This window comes from Sorex fumeus, unplaced genomic scaffold, assembly GCF_029834395.1.
Source record: "Sorex fumeus unplaced genomic scaffold, SorFum_2.1 ptg000032l, whole genome shotgun sequence".
NCBI classification, from domain to species: Eukaryota; Metazoa; Chordata; class Mammalia; order Eulipotyphla; family Soricidae; genus Sorex; species Sorex fumeus.
Window position 1 is genome coordinate 9,332,854 of NW_026606089.1, and position 13,637 is coordinate 9,346,490.

Here is a 13,637-nt window from a genome sequence, read left to right on the forward strand (position 1 = left end):
AGCTCGTGTCCTCATTCTCATTTGTTTATGGAAACTTTTTATTTCCTCTTTGATTTCTTCCCTACGCCATCGGTTGTTCATTACTTCCCTTAAAGAAAATATTTCCTTGCTGAGCTTCAGTCTGTTTGATCTATCGAGAAGTGACAAAGAAGTGTTGAAATCTCCTACTAGTATTGTGTTGCTATCAATGTTTTTCTATAAGTCTATTAGAAGTTATTTTTAAGTATTTTGCTGGTCTGTCATTAGGAGCACCTACAGTGAGGAGGGTGAGTTCTTTCTGATGTACAGATCCCATGATCATGAAGAAATGACCTTCACTGTCTTTTATAACCTATAGCCTGAAGTCCATATGGTCTGATACTAGTATGTCCACTCCAGCTTTGTGGAGGTGTTCTTTTCTTTCTTGAAGAATTGTTTTCCAGCCTTTGACTTTGAGCCCATGGTTGCTTTGATTGTTCAGAAGTGTTTCTTCAGGCAGCAGAATGTTGGGTTCGGTTTTCTAATTCATCTTCCCTTTCTGTGCCTTTGAATTGGCACATTTAGTCCACTGACATTGAGGAGATTGTTGTGATGGGGATTTGTGCTATCTTTATGTAGAATTTTTGTACTTGTGTGGATTTTCTTAGCTTAAAGTCGCCCTGTTAATTCTTCTTGCAACAAAAATATGGATCACTTTACAAGTTTGCATGTCATCTCTGTGCAAGGACCATGCTAATCTCTGTATCATTTCAATTTTAGTATATATGTTACAAAACATAGTATGAGTTAATTTTTCCATATTTTTCTCTTCTTATTACTTTGAGTGTTGTCCTTACTCACTCTTATGGCAGACAGTGATTCCAAATCAAGGAATGTATTTCAAAGCAGCTTGAATAGTTAGATTTAGAACTTTAATGTCCTAGAAAGAAAAGTATGGTTTTTACCATATTATCTTTTACCATACCCAAGGCATCAGTTTTACAAAATAATTCTTTTGGAAGATGGTATATGAGTCTTCCTTAATGCCCTTCCCTGAAACCTTCATTAAAACCATTAAACTAGAGCCTTTTGCTGTTCTCACCTCAGTCCCGTGTACATCTCCAGGAAAAGGTGGATGGTGTTGTCTGCACTTTGACCACCTTGAATGTAAGTAGGATTTTTCTCCTGAAGGAAGAGGTGAGGAGCATATTGATGATTTCATTCCACCTTATTACAAGTTCAACTTGAATGGAAGGTGAGACTCATGAGGCTCCTGTAAAGGACAGATAAAGGGGTCTCAGTGAAGTTTAATGGCCAACACACATTAACAACACAGATGACTCAAAGTAGCCTGTGTGCATCTTTGTGTATAGTGAGTTTCATATCTACTGAGAGTGATTCTCAGTCATGACACACAGGCAAAACAGCCCTGTATTTAAAAATCTAGTTCTCTAAGCATAGTGGGGTCTCTGAGGTGATTGAAAAGTGTATAATAATTTATTACTAAGCACATAAGTACTTTTCGATCTAAAATTAATTCCAAATATGTCTAAAACGACAGGTCCCTGACCCCGCACCTGGCTTTCCTTACCGGGGCCCCTTGGACGGGGAGGGGTGAATTTCCCTCACTGCCCTGAGTAGAGTCCCGACAGCTGAAGACCTCTGCAACCAGCCATAGGTACGCTTAAGACCACTCTGCCCAATCTTGAAGGAGACTCATGCATGAAGGAAGAGGAAGCAGAACCTGTGTAAACACACAAAAAATAAAAGGCTGGCGGTCAGGCCGTTTCCCCACTCCACGGAGGTCGATGGCGATGGTCAGGAGATGGAAGGAAACGGGGGTCAGGCTGGTTGGTCGTGGAGCAGCAGGTTATTACATGGAAGAGATGTATGTCATAGAGGCCTCAGGAATCCTCAAGCACGTGCTGGCACTGAGATCCAGGAAGATCCCCTTATATAGATCATAGAACCTCTAAAAGGGGCATTACAGTGATGTCATCAAAAGGAGTTACAGAAAGAACATTGAGGCAGCAAACCATATATTGTTTCTTTACATCCACATTGTTTCCTTACATCAGCAGGCCAGTAGTAATACTGGCCTCAGGAAAGAAGATACAAAGCCAAACTGAAACCTTCCACAAGCACTTTCACAAGCTGCAACCACCTTGATTTGCATCCCAAAGACCAGCCTGGGTAGAGCTGGGAATCTACATCCCAAAGATCAGTCCTGGCTAGCACCTGATATCTGCAGATCTAAGACCAGCTAGATTTCTGAAAGAAAAGGAAAACTGTCTCAGTATACTGAAATCATTTACTGAAGGTGTAAGGGACAGGCCCAAAATGGACTACCACCAAAATTAATTTAGCTTAGCTTAATAGGAACCTGCATTGCAAAATAACTTGTTTTTCAAGAAACAGGTCTAGATAAGCTATTTCAGATCTGCTTTATAGGAGCCTGCACTGCAAAATAACTGGTTTTTCTGCCCCTGAGCAAGGAATTCAGATACAGGTACTGGAAGGGTGGGGGTCAGACCAGATAACCGGATGTCTCTCACAAGACCCATGTTGCAAGACCCAGGACTGCCTTAAAAACCTGTCAGTTCCTAGGCACCAACCCAAAATGCTGATCTTTAAACTATAGGCTAAGAAGTGATTTACCCTTAATTGGATTGGTTAAGAAAGCATATGTTCTTACAAATCTATTGGCTATGAAAGGCGCAGGCTTTACTGTAACAGCCAGTGAAGGCCTATATAAGATCCCCTTTGAAGAAGTTCGGGGTCTTGCCTCACCTAACTGACCTGCGTGTCTGTGTAGGCGGCTTGACCCTGGCTAGCCAGTCTTACAATAAACCTTGCTTGATGTTTGCAGTCTCTGGGTCTCTTTGTCGTTAAAGGGAGATCACGATCTGCGCCCTAACAAAGGCAGTTTGAAGGGGAGAAAGCAGTTTCATCCAAGCTAGTCAGGACACACAGGAAAACAGCTTATAGGAGGTCTTTCTCCTCTCCTTGTCCAACCAACATATAAGCATATATAATATTAATCATTTTGTATGGACACAGTAAGAAATACTTTGAGCTTGTAGAATTGCTCTCCTAGGGTCATCTCGATCTCAGACTGCAGTGCTCAGGCAAGATATCTTTCCTATTCCTAGCAGCAGGGCCCTAGTGTTGTCGTTACTTTTGGATCATGACATCACTTGCCTATGATCAACCTCTTAACTTATAGTTAAGAATTGTGGCACCTTGGCCTGGCCCATCGCGATGCCAGGTTAGCACATAACTTACCGGCTTGCCCTGGTAACATCCAGTCCCAAGTCGGGACCCTGCCCTTGGGGTGCTAGGAAGTGAGGGCAACTGAGGCTTAAGTTGAGAAGACAGAAGCCCAGGAGTGAATAACATTCAAAGCCAATCAATTCCTAAGTTACAAAGCATATTAATTAATTGTCTTCCTGTATCTATACAAAAGGACATTGCATTAAAGTAAACTGCTCAAAAGACATAAGGAGAGGAGGAAGGCAATAACTTACAGTACAGCTTCAGTGTCTAAGAAGGATGAGACCTTACAAATTGGTTGGGGCAGAGAGCATAGAAGTGGTTACAGACAGACAAAGTAATGGAAGTGACTCGGGAGCACTGTGATGGGTGCAATTGGATAAACCTAAGCCCCGTGTACTTCAACAGAACCCAGGTGTGCGGGACAGGGGGATGTGATCTCCAAGGCTGCTCAGATCAAGACTGGGCCCCCTCCATCCAGATCCCCCATCTTCTAGTAGCTAAGTGTTACAACGAGGAACAGCCCCTGGAGCCATGTAATCCCATCAATGGCCAAAATCCAGAGATTGGATATTGTTGATAAGATAACAACTCTTATTGTCCAGTTCTCACTCTCAGAGAACCTGGTAGGCTTCTGTGAGTATCTTGCCCACATGGCAGAGTCTGTGCTTCTGGTCACTGTTTCTTTTGAAGTACAGAAGCTACTTAATTTAAGATAGTCCCCTTTGTTTATCTCTGTTTCCAGTTGCTTTGCAAGTGGAGTGTTATCTTTGAAGATACCTTTAACTTCAATGTTGTGGAGGGATTTGCCGACCTTGTCTTCAATGTACCTGAGGGATTCTGGTCTGATTTTGAGGTCTTTGACCCATTTTTATCTGACTTTTGTGCATGGTGTTAGGTAGAGGTCTGAGCCATTTTTTTTTTGCATGTAGCTGTCCAGTTTTTTTTTGCACCATTTGTTAAAGAGGACTCTCTTGCTCCACTTCACATTTCTTGCTCCCTTATCAAAGATTAGATGATTATATATTTGTGGTTGTGTGTCAGTATATTCAATCCATTTCCAATGGTCTGTGGCTCTGCCTTTGTTCCAGTACCATGCTGTTCTCATTATTATCACTTCATAGTAGAGTTTGAGGTTGGGGAAGGTGATGCATCCATCGTTTTTTCCCCAAGAATTGCTTTAGCTATTAGTGGGTGTTTGTTGTTCCATTCGAATTTCAGGAGTGCTTGATCCAGTTCTTTGAAGAATGTCATGGGTATCTTTATAGGGATCACATTGAATTTGTACAATGCTTTGGGGAGTATTGCCATTTTGACAATATTAATTCACCCATTCCATAAGCAGGAGATATGTTTCCATTTCCTAGTGTCCTTTGTTATTTCCTGTTGTGTAGGTCCTTGACCTCCTTAGTTAAGCAGATTCCAAGGTTCTTGATTTTTCTGAGGCACGATTGTGAATGGAATTGCTTTTTCATGTCACTTTCTTCTCTCTCATAAGTTGCATATAAAAAAGCCATACACTTTTGGGTATTGGTTTTATAATCTGCAATTTTACTATGAAAGTCTATTGTTTCTAGAAGCTTTTTTGGTAGAGGTTCTAGTATTCTTTAAATAGAGTATGATATCTGCTGTGAATAGTGAGAGCTTATTGCTACCTTTCATACATAAAAAACCTTAATATCTTTTTCTTACCTTATTTCTATTGCAAGTACTTCTAGTACCACCTTGAACAGAAGTGCCAAAATGAACTTTTACGTAGCACTTTCTGTCTGTAAATTTCTATGCTAAGAACAGTGGAATATACAGTGATATCTTAGTAATTTACAAGTAAATTATGAAGACAGATACTATAAAAAATTTGGCCTTTACCTTACCTATAAATTTCCAAAATGTGTAGCTTTTATTAAATATATTAAGAATAAATCCTATATCTTGATTATACCCTGAATATTATTTCCTTGTTAGAAGTTACCCTTCTAAAATGCAATAAAGTGACACATTTTAAAAATGTTGATTATTCGCTTATTCATTCAATGAATCTTTGTTAGTCTGGTGGTGAAATGCCTCCAGGAAGTCAACCTAGACTCTCAGGTGAGTGCATCAACAGTCTGATGGTGTCTTCATGCTTCCTGATAACCTCAAATTGCCACTGTGCCTCTGGCTGGATCCCAACACCTCAGGACTAAGTTTCCCGAGAAATTAAACTCCCTAAAGATATCTGGGAGCCATGTTCACAAACCACCCCTGGCTCAGCTATACAAGCTAATGGATTGGTCTCATTTCAGAGACCCATAAACAAATCTTGAAAGAGATCAAAAGCCACAGTTAATCTTGGACCTGCAAAAAGATGAACACACTGGGTAAATCGAGGGAGGCAGGTTAGTTGGGTGCCCACCCAACCAGAACCCAGTGCAGCCACTTGCTCCCACAATTGAAAATCGCCACCATGCCCTCATCTGGTTTCCAACTTCTCAGGATGGCTCTCACTGAAATATAACAGCTGAAAATTCGGATATGCGGGTTTTGTGACTGAAATCTCCAGGCTTTCTCTGGGTCACAATGGGCATCCCATCCCCACTGCCCTGTACTTATGGAAGCCTCAGCAGTTATTTCCATACCTCAAAACTACTCCAGCCGTAGCTTCCTGTAAAAAATACTAAATTCCTTGAACAAACATGATGACCTCTTAGTACATGTACGAGACCCATGATGCACAAAATAAAAAGGAGACAGAGAGAAAGAATCAAAGATCCTGCCATAGAGACAGGCTGGTGGTGGGGGTAGGGTGTTGGGGGATGGCTTTAGGGAACCAGGAACATTGGTGGGAAATGTACACTAGTGGAGGGATGGATGTTGGATCGTTATATGACTGGAAGCAAATTATGAATAGATTTGTAATGGTCTATCTCACAGATATTCAAAAAACATTAAGAATATATATCCTTAATTTGTAACTCAGACTACTGATAGAACTTTAAAACCCAGCATAACTATTTTTGTGTTCTCTGTAGGAAAATAATGTTACTCACCTGTGTGCCAATAGCTTGAAGAATGCTAAACCCAAAGATACATCAATGACTGTCTTTGGCATGAATATTGTAATTGCAGCTATGCTATGTTTTAGAATCAGTTCATGGACAAGAAATCAAGAGGAGCAAGTGGCAAAGAGCATCAGTGTTGAATAGATACATAATGTTTGAGGAGCTTGCAAGGGAGACAGAAAGATTTGTCATGAGAAGAGGGAAGAAACAGAAGAGTGAAGTACTAATAAGTATCATGAGAAAAATGCAAGGGAGGACATTTCCTGGCAAGTCTCACACTCTGTTGAGCTTTTGGTGAGGATAAGTATTAGAAAGTATCTTTCCCATTTAGTGGTAAAAAGGTAATTTTGATGGGTGCATTTAAAAATTACTTTAAAAATTAGAATCACCAAGAGATACACAGTTACAAAGATGCTCATAATTGAGTTTCAGTCATATAATGTTCTAGCACCCTTCCAGTATAATGGGGGCATTTTTGAAGGAATATCCCTGGTGGGAAGACTAGGGCATCTGAATCTTAACACATTTCACCAAATATATGATCTCTTCTCACATGATATACCCTTTCTCCCCTGCTTCTTTGATTTATGTTTTCATACAATATTTCCTTGTGAACCTCACCTCAAGTGAGGGTCCCTATTTAAGACAAGTACATGTTTCTGGGGCATTACATATTTTTCGGTTGCTGGGAGAGTCTCTATAGCAATGCTCAGGAGGTGTGAGGGCTCCACAGACAATTCTCAGAAAACGTGTCCATGGTGCTTGGGGTCCTCCGAGGCTATACAGCCTTAGATACTCTGGCAATCAGGTGGTGCTGGGAGTCAAATTGAGTGCATGTGAGGCAAGTTCCATAAGCACTACACTATCTCCTGCGGCCCTGGGTATTAGATTGATGTCAGCATTCGAGGTCCTCCCTTTTGTCAGAAAGCAGAAACTTGTGCAGGAGAAAGTGGAAGAGACCTTAGGGTTTAGCTAGGTTGACTGAGTAGATGGTGGTAGCATTAAGATTAGAACATAAAGTAAAAATAAAACCAGAGAAAGATCTAACAATAGTTAGGAGGGCTTTAGACGTTACTGGGCTTGCTAGAGCAAATCGATGATCAACAGGAGGGCCTTTACCTTTACCAATCTCCAAAAAAGTTTCAAAATATAATTTTTGACAAAAAATCATACAGAAGTCCAAATTTTTATTGTTCATGGGATAACTATATTAAAAAGAGAAAAGAACCACAATAAACATACAAGTAAAATGAAGGTACATTTCTTTGGAGTCTTTCAATTATGTATTTATATTAGTATATATACAAGTATAATCTTTAAAAAATAAATTTCAGTTACTATAACATTTTATTGAGTTTTTTATAATTGTAATGTTTTACTGTTAAGATGATATTGTTGTGAACATTTATATCTATTTGTCTACTTTTCTGATTGTTTACTTAAGATCTGATATAAAAAGCTACCTTACTAGGGCTGGAGCGATAGCACAGCTGGTAGGATGTTTACCTTGCAATTGGCCGACCTAGGTTCAATTCCCAGCATCCCATATGTTCGCCTGAGCAATACAAGGGGTAATTCCTGAGTGCAGAGCCAGGAGTAACCCCTGTGCATTGCCAGGTGTGACCCAAAAAGAAAGAAAAGAGTTACTTACTTATGACTGGGTATGTAGCTCAGGGCTAAAGCACTTGGCTTGCAAGTATGAAATTTTGGGTTCTATTCCTCACACTATAGAAACAAAACCAAAATATCTCACTGTGGTTGAAAATATATCTCAGTGATAAAATATTTGCCTCACATTTGTGAGGTTATGGGTTTGATACCTGAATTTCCATATACGCACACAAAAGCTAATTTACTTAAAGAATATTAAACTGCTTAAAACTAAGTATATATTGCCATACTATTATACAGATTTAATTATCAATAAAATAACTTGAAAAGGTCTATTTTTAGCATCTTTGCTAGTAAAAGATGTTACCTGATTTTTAAATGTTTGTAATTTGGGACACATTTTAATTTGTCATTTTAATTTGTGCTCTTTGTCTACTACTGAGCTTGAAAATTGCTCTTGTGTTTACAAGTTATTTACACTTCTTTGAATATAGATTATATGATCATAATTCATGCTTATTTTTTCTATACAAGTTTAATAGCTAAATACTGATTTATTTCACAGCACTAACTTATTAAAAACATTCATCTTTTGCCTATTATATTAATTGACATTAGTTGTATGTTTTCCTTGTTTTTTGATCACTTAATTTACTTTTTATCTTTTCTTTCAGATTGTAAGATTTTCACAGAAATGAGCATATGTTTTTCTTTATCTTCTACAGTTTTAAACTGAGAACAACTGTATGTTTTGCAAAATAGAGATACCTGTGCATCTACAATTTCTTCTCATTATTTTTATATTTTAACACATCTCAATTCATCTACAACTTATCATAGTAAGTGTTGTCATATTGAAAGAAACCACCATTTTTTTCAATCATAGCACTGTAGCACTATCCTCCCGTGGTTCATCCATTTGCTCGAGCAGGCACCAGTAACATCTTACAACACATTGTGAGACTAGTTGTTACTGGTTTTGGCCTATCGAATACGTCATGGGTAGCTTGCCAGGTTTTTTCTATGAGGGCGAGATATTCTGGGTAGCTTGCCGGGAGAGGAATCGGAATCAGGGTTGGCCTTCTGCAAGGCAAATGCTGTACGCGCTGTGCTGTAAACGTTATATAAAATATACTAGTAATACCGAATGTTGTTTCTTTAACAGTGCAATAAAATGATTATTTAGTAATTTTCTTGATTTGTTAATGAAATATGTAAGCTCTTGAGTATAATGGGAGTAGTTTTCTAACACAATAGTCTGAGGAAGTTGAAACTGTTATAACTGTCTTGCAGGATTCCATCTCCCTAGCCTGCTTCATTCTACCCCTCTCTCTATCCAATCCGGTATTCTTCCTGGGAATCTGACCTCCTGATTGGCTAGGCTCTACCTTTAACTGCCTATTTTATGACATCATTCTCCCACCAAACCAACCACCAATTGGTCGAATGTTGGGGTTCCGATACGGTTGTTTGTAAACAAATTTGAATCATCCTGGAAAGTGACCAGTGACAAATGACCAATCAACATTGACCAGTCATCTGTACTGGACACTTGTGGTCTTTAGCCGCTCCAGTATTCAGACTTACTCTCCTACCGTCTCCTCTTCTCGTCTACCTTTCATCGGTATTTCCTCTTCTCTGACCATGTCAGGTAAGGTATAATACTTTTCAAAGCTTTTAATTAGATTTATCATCACTAAACTTAAAAGAAGTCTAGTAAAACCAGCACGTAGTAATGACAGAAAGTGTTCAAGTAGAATTTTATAAGTCTCATTTTAGCTTGACTTTGATATTTCCTGTGTGATTTTAGACATTGGCTTTCTTTCTCTCACATACAAACTGTTTTTCCTCATTGATTACTTTATATTTTAGACGTATTTACGAGCTCAAATACAAACATATATATATTTATATATGTTGATTCTCTGTGTTTTTTTTTCTTTTAATCGTGTATTTTATAAAATATCCATTGACAAAAGTAAATCAGAGACAGTATTTTTACAGAAACAGAAAATGTAGATGCTGTGGAAACCTGTTAATATATACCCGCATGGTTTCTCTGTAATGGTCTCTCCTCTTGTATTTATACTTCAGTAGTTTAAATATAGTGCTATTACACAGTAATAATCATTTATCTTTGAGTTTTCTATTTAAACCAGGTAATAAGAAAATTTGGGGCATGGGGAAGGTGTGGAGTGCTGAGCGGTAGGGAGGCAAGCCCTCTAAGGTAAGAAAGTTTGGGATCACTTTCATCAAACATTGACCAATCGAAACCAAGACTATATGAGGGAGAATAAAATAGGTAAGAAAGAAAGAAAGAATATGGATGGCAATTATCAAGGAAGGGGAAACTATCTGGATTGAATGTTGAAGAAAACCAAGGATTTAAAATCAAAAAAGAAAGAATATATGTTAAATATGCTGAGGTAAATACACTGAGAGCAAGTCAAAGCAATTTACTTCAATAAATGCCAGGACTAGAAAGTATACAATTCCTTGAGTAGGGTACCAGTAGGAAAACCAGTATATCAGAAAGCCATCCTTGGTGACTTTTTTCCTTATTACCTTTTAGAACGTCTCCATTGGAGTCTTTGTTGTTACTGTGTCTGGCATATCCAATACTCTTGGTAGCTTGCCAGGCTCTCCGAGAGGGGCGGAGGAATCGAACTCGGGTCGGCCATGTTGGCCGCTTGTAAGGCGAACGCCCAACAAAGTCTCCAATGGAGACGTTACTGGGCCCGCTCGAGCAAATCGACGATCAACGGGAGGGCCTTTACCTTTACCTTTACCTTTACCTTTTAGAACACAGTACTTGGTACATGACAATTTGGAATATGAACATGCTTCAGAAATGATGCATCCCATTAATAGCTAATAGTGGCTATCTAGGTGGGTGGAAGAAATAGAATCTTCAATGTTTTAATGACGTTCTAGTTTTTAAGTACATGTACGCGTTGCCTGTTGAAATTTAAAAAAAATGGTATCTTCTATCTTGATTCAGGAGATTTGATTCATTTGTGTTGTAAGTAGGTTCCAGGTTAAAGCTGCTTGTCATCTTTACAAATATTATTTCATGTGATTTTTTTCTTCCTAACATGAGAGTATTTTGATAATAGTCAACTTCCGTTTTTAGATCCTAAGAGGAAAGAGGAAAATCAAGTCACGCATGTCGAATTACACATTTTTGTCATATTTCTTAATTTTGATTGTTCCTACATTAAGAATATTTAATGGAATTTTGGTGCTCATTTATTAATATTGAGAAGAACGTTTTCCAGGTTAATAAAGATAATTCAACACTAGGTTTTGAAAGTAATTTTCAATATTTTGTGATCATTTTATATGGTCTTTTCTATTTGTGTGATAAACTGAAATCATATGCTAGGTTTAACACGTGTTGTTTGCTGTTTAATATTCAGAGGTATTGATGAGAATAATTTTTTGTAATTACGAAGTTTCTCTATTTTACTCATTTAAAACATTGCATACCTATGAAATACAATCAAGTTTATTCCTATTTTCTTTTTTTTATGTAGTTACTGGTAAATCTTTTCTGTTTAATGGACTGGTAAAGTGTGCTCTCAAAAATCACCTTCTATTACATTTCTTGGCTAGCAGTTTTTTCTAAAACAGAATACACTATTCATATTGTATAAGTAAAAGGCCCTCCCGTAGATCATCGATTTGCTCGAGCGGGCCCAGTAACATCTCCATTGGAGACTTTGTTGTTACTGTGTCTGGCATATCGAATACTCTCGGTAGCTTGCCGGGCTCTCTGACAGGGGCGGAGGAATCGATGTGGAACAATTTTTTAATAAACTTATTGGACTGTTTTATTTGGTTTTATTTGAGACCATATCCACAGTTATTAAGGGTTTACTCTTGGGTCTGCTCTCAATAACTTACTGTACTATACAGCTTGCTACATAGCCCAGATTTCACTGATATCTATATACTTCTTTTTCAGTTCTGTGATACATATTTTTCATGATGTTTTCTTTATACTTCCTCCTATGAAAACACATGAAGTGGAAAAATTATATTTGTTTAAAGGTAAAGGTAATGCATTATTATTCTTAGAGTTATTTATAAACAACTTAAGACACAGAATTTAAATAAATTTTTCCTTCCAAAGACATTTCTTGGGAAAAACTCAAGTAGTCATTTTTGAAGTGGATCAAAAATCAGGGTAACTTTCAATGCATCAACATGATTAAGTCATAAGTGAACCGTACTAGCACATATTCATTGCACAAGTCAAATGGAAACCTGATGATTACAATGGTAATAGTTGTAAAGACCCCAAATGCCTATATTAATGTAAGGTATCTTCCTAACCATTTCTGCATTGTAGTGATCATGCAGAGTCCTGGAAAAAAGTCCACATGCTTAGGTTCCGTAACTTGGAAATTCATAAGGGACAGAGAGAGAGTACTGGAGGAGATAAGGCACTTGCCTTGTACACAGCCAATCAGGTTGGACCTCTGTCACTGCATACACTCTTCTGAATGTTACAAGGGGTCACTCAGAGTGCAGAGCCAGAAAGAGCCCAAGAACACTGTAAGTTATTGGTCCAAATTATACTCCTTAACATGACCAATAAAAATTATTGGAAAACATAAAGTCTCTTTGTCATTTCTGGCCCTCAGGTTTCTTCTTGTCCAAAGAATGTTACCCATTCTCTTAGACTTCCTAGTTTGGAAAAGCTTCCCTTATAGGAAATAACATATGAATCAATAGGAGAGCAAGCTACAGGCATTGCTAGGGTAAGGAAAAACTATCTGTAACCAAGAAATCCACGTACAGAAAAGATCACCTGGTGGCTCTACAGTTCTGTGTTCATTTGGGAGCACGATACCAAATACACAAAGTCCCAAAATGTTCCAGACTTTGAATCACCCCAAATTGTTGGAATTTTGGAAACTCACTTGAGTGTTGGTACTAGAAGCATCTCAATGGCTTAAATTTTAAGTTCATATTGTTCCTCTCAGCATTGAAGGAGATTATTAGTCTCACAGATTTTTTTCATCACCTTATTGTTCCTTACAGAAAAATTTCAAAATCCATCTGTATTTGGAACTTCACATACTCGGCAGCATTCCCTTCCCATGGTGAACTATGCAGCTTCCCTAACAGGAAGTGTCTGCAACTACTCCAGAGAATCTGCTCCAGCTGGTAGTTCTGCTTGGCTCCTGCCCTCAGCCTCTGGCACCTCTTTCCAACCACTGATGGGTAGTGTCTAACTTTACCAACATTTCAGCACAACAATGCTATCTGGAGTGTTTAAACCAGAGTCATATATCCACCTCAGCTGCTTCCTATACTAGTGTTTTGGAATGGGATAATTCAGGAAATGCTGAAAGGAAGTCTTCTATGGGAGACTTTTCTGTGACTGTCCTTGACCAAGACACCGCTGTCTCTTCCATGTCTAAGGCAGCTCGCTATGAGAGAACCCTAGATACCTACAACACGGTGTCTGTGTACCCATCACTTTCTGCCAGTCTTGTTGAGAGAACACCGTCTCGGTATACATATCAGAGTCAAAGTCTGTCACTTCCTTACCAGGACCGAAGCCAGGTGTATTACAATCATCAAGGAGGTCTGGGAACTCTCCTTTCGGCCTGCAGTCCTATGACTCCATTTCATACACAGGACAAAATGGCTCTGCCCCCCAAGCTTACAGGAACTCATCTAGAGAAATGGTTATTGTGCTGAAGGAGGTCCTGCCCCCAAATAACCAACCTCCAGCCACCT

At 38.6% G+C, this 13,637-nt stretch overlaps 1 pseudogene; it reads right to left on the reverse strand.

Annotated features, from left to right (window-relative positions):
• Positions 1-658: 658 nt before the first annotated feature.
• Positions 659-757, reverse strand: LOC130025814 (uncharacterized; annotated as a pseudogene).
• Between the last annotated feature and the right edge of the window lie 12,880 nt (positions 758-13,637).